Here is a 3,890-nt window from a genome sequence, read left to right as displayed (position 1 = left end):
TGTTCTCCTCTCCGCTAGGACGGCAGCTCTTTGAGGACAGTCCTGGCAGTGCTGTTAGGTAGTGCCGCCCAGTGCCAGCATGTGCCAGTGGGATCTTAGCAGATACTTGATTAAATAGATGACCGGCTTTTCCACCGGGGCCCGTGTCTGCCCTGGTGGCTATTCAGCAAATACTTGCTGCATGAATGAACAGAGGAGCAGATGGATGTGTGTGAGTGGAAGGTCATGTTGATCACAGAAAGTTTTGGGCTACATTTCAGAGGTCTAGGAGGGCCCAGCCTGGTGGCTGCCATCTTGTTCACAGAAGCCTGGAGAGCCCTGCGGGGAGAGTAAGTGTGAAAGGTGAACTTCCAACCCCACCACCACGAGGCCCTACTTGGTCAGAGTGCGTGCATTTCTTTAATCGCCACAAGGTGGCAGCCATGCACCCAGCTCGGGAGGAGCATATTTGTGGTTACTGTTCCCTGGTCCTTCCCGGGAGAATCAACTACTCTGTCACCCTCTGTGGTTGTTCTGGTTCAGCCCTGCCCACTTATACAATGTATCAGAGCACGATGCAAAAGCAGCTCACGGAGCCTGGCAATGCATTCCCCAGCTAGACGGGTACTTACTCGGCGGTTTGAGGGGCTGGGGTGCATCAGTGGCACTGAGCTGAGTGTCTTCTCGTGGCCCTCGCATTCTAGCTGGGAAGACAGGCAACAAGCAGTAAGGGTAGCACATAAGGAAATCATGAAGCCCGTTAGAAGGTGAGAAACACGAAGGGAGTACATGCCGTGCAGGGCCACAGGGACTGGGAGGCTGAGGATGGGAAGAACGGGGCAGTTTTAAGCGGGGTGGAAAAGGAGGGCCTCATTGATGACAGGTGAGTAAGGACGAGAAGGAGGCAAAAATAGTAATTAACATGGTTTATTCTTTTATTTATGTTTTTTTTTTTTTAGAGAGAGATTTTTGCTATAGGATGTGGTTGCTTGCTGGAGACAAAGACAGAGAAACAGAAAGTGAGAAGTTGCCCCCCAGGGGGATGGCCATGCTGCGATCCCTTCTCCTCTCAGGATCTTGGTCACACATGCACCTGTGCCTAGCATGAATTTTAAGCTGCTGGGCCTGGGACTCGGACCACAATCAACTTTGTGGGAGTCCAGTGACGTAACCATTACACAGTCTGCTGGTCCCCTAACATGGGTCATTCTAGGCACGAATCTGAGTGCCCAGACCTGGAAACACACACGTGTTTCAGGGTGCTTAGATATGGCAGTTCTTTTCCTCAGTTCTGAGAGAAGGAGGCACAAGAAATTGTGGAGCAGCGTAGGATGTCTTTCCATCAGCCTGACCCACAAAAGTGAGCCATCTGGAAGGGGGACTCATGGGTTACAAGAGGGTTAGGAATGTCTTAGGTTAGCACTTGGTTAAATCTCTGAAGCCTGCCCCCGAGAGACTTGGGGTCAGCATTTTTCCGAGTCCCACTGGTAAGGAGGCCTTGCTGTTTCTCTGGTGGCGCTGTCAGGGCGGGCTGCGAGGGGCTGTCTGTGGTCACTAGACCAGAGCCGTCTGTTATGGCAAGGCTGGGGTCAGTAGACGTGAACCCCGGGCCCCTCAGAAAGCCTCTCAGAGCAGGAAGAGCAGTCAGAGATCTGTCCCCAGCCATAAACTCGCACAAGCTGAGGTGTCAGACTTGAATTTTTGTTTTGTTTTGTTTTTAGAAAGAGATTTTTGCTATTGGGCACATGCGCTTGCCAGACAGACAGAGAGAGACATAGAGACAGAAAGTGAGAAATCACCCCCCAGGCGGGATGGCCACACCTCAATCCCTTCTCCTCCATTCTCCTCTCGGGATCTCGGTCACACGCACATGTACCTGGTGTGAGTTTAAGCCACTGGGCCCGGGACTCGAACCACAGTCGACTACATGGGAGTCCAGCGACAGAGCCATTGCACTATCTGCTGGTCTCCCCAGACTCGAATTTAAACCTGTTTTGTGCCCCTGGTTGGATGGACTCGGGCAGTTGCTGAGCCTCTCCGAACCTCAGTGTCCTTAGTAGCAAAGTGAGAAAGGGCCAGGACAGACATCCCTGCCAGGACCTGGGGCCGCACATGAGAAAGCTCACGGCAAGGGCTCAGCGTGGAGCCAGGCACGGCACGTCCCGTGGATGACGGCTCTTACCCTGTCACCATGACAGCCCTCAGCTGGTGTTCATGACACGCACTCCGTTTTCTGCTTTGCGAATGAAGGCTATACCTTCTTTAGGTGCCCAGGGACCGACTCCAACAGTGGGTCCCTCTACAGTCGCCACGAACAGTTAAGCATAAAGGCAGGAAGTGTATGGTCCATCTCCACTGATGGCAATCCATAAAACCGGGACATATAACTCGGCTTTAAGCTAAAAGAGAAAAGCCCTGATGACTTAGAAGTGGAAGAAAACAAAAACGAAAGCCATCTTCCTAATCGGATCTTGAGCCCAGGAGGAAATCGGCCAATAGGCTCTCATTACGACTGCAGAGCTGTGGGCTTTCGGGCGCCCTGTCCAGGGGGCAGGGGCTTTGGTTCTCAGGGACCCGACACACGCTCTTTTCTCAGTGGAGATGGGGACAGACCAGGAGCTTCCTGTAGGCACTGAGGTGAGCAGGAAACACTGGAGACAGACAGAGACAACCCAGAAGGGCTGCCTGGGCGTGGAGCCAGGACCAGTGGCGACTTCGGCTGTGGCAGTGGGCCCTCATTGTGAGGTTTAACGCAAGGAAAACGAATGCAGGAGGACAGTGGCTTTCCAAGTGGCGGCATTAAATGGAATGAGGATTCTTGGGAAGTCCTCGCTGGAAATGGAGAGCGTATTTGCTGCTTTGGGTGGAACAGGACAGGAGGCCAGAGGGTGGAATTAGCGATGAAACAGCAAGATACAGAAAGGGAAGCAGGACATATGGAAAATGCAAGCAGCATAATGGATAGGTTACAGAGGAGGACAGGAAACGGAGCCGTCCGGTCAGAAAGATGAACAATTCAGCTGCATTAGACTGTGCGGAAGGGGCTGGAGGAGAGCCAGTGAAGAGCCCGAGGGTAATGGGAGGCGGAGCTGTGGGCCCTGGCTGTGTGCCGTGGGGGATGCCACAGGGGCGCAGTCCTCCAGTGTCCTCGGAGCGGAGCGGGCAGACAGGTGTGGAGCGGAGCAGCACCAGGCCCCAGATGTGGCGAGTGAGACGCGTTCGTGACGCAGAGGCAGATCGAGACTGGCACAGCACGGGCTTGTGGGAAGGGCAGGCAGGATGCAGACATGCACCGGCGGGGCTTAGTGGGAGTGCTGCAATAGTTGGAGCACATTTGTAAATTTTAGAATTACTTATTTAATTTTATTTGTTATTATTTTTAAATTTGCTATTGGGCATGTGTGCTCACCAGAGAAAGAGAGAGAGAGAGAGAGAGAGAAAGTGAGAAACCAAGCCGCCAGGTCAGGGACCCGAACTGTGGCTAGTTGGAGCACATTTGTAAATTTTAGAATTACTTATTTAATTTTATTTGTTATTATTTTTAAATTTGCTATTGGGCATGTGTGCTCACCAGAGAAAGAGAGAGAGAGAGAGAGAGAGAAAGTGAGAAACCACGCCGCCAGGTCAGGGACCCGAACTGTGGCTGGCCATATGAGAGTCCAGCACCTTAACCTCTATGTCACCTGCTGGCCCCAGGAGTGAGAACTTTTGAATCCTTTGAGAAAGGGCTACCAGATGACCTTGGAAACAAGCCATGGTGGGCAAAGAGCACCACCAAGTGCAGCCTCCCGGCAGCTATGGAAACCCCGCTGGATTCAAAGGCTGTAAGAAGCACCACGTGACTCACCACGCGTGCCGCTGCCATCGCAGCATGAGTTTCTCGGCCGGTGTCTTTTTTTTTTTTTTTTTTT

The 3,890-nt window shown here is 52.5% G+C and overlaps 1 long non-coding RNA gene across 1 annotated transcript in view; it reads right to left on the bottom strand.

Annotated features, from left to right (window-relative positions):
- Positions 1-212: 212 nt before the first annotated feature.
- LOC102498831 (uncharacterized) overlaps positions 213-3,890 on the bottom strand; it is an 8,192-nt gene continuing 4,514 nt past the window's right edge. Inside the window, exons 3-4 of the long non-coding RNA XR_336061.1 lie at positions 612-683; positions 213-318 (exon numbers count right to left, since the gene is read on the bottom strand). This is a non-coding gene — a long non-coding RNA (uncharacterized LOC102498831). The remainder of the gene's footprint in view (positions 319-611; positions 684-3,890) is intronic.

The sequence above is a fragment of the Tupaia chinensis genome, unplaced genomic scaffold (genome assembly GCF_000334495.1).
Source record: "Tupaia chinensis unplaced genomic scaffold, TupChi_1.0 Scaffold000612_1, whole genome shotgun sequence".
Classification (NCBI taxonomy): Eukaryota; Metazoa; Chordata; class Mammalia; order Scandentia; family Tupaiidae; genus Tupaia; species Tupaia belangeri.
The sequence above is the reverse complement of the archived record's forward strand: the minus strand, read 5'-3'. Positions and strand labels throughout refer to the sequence as shown.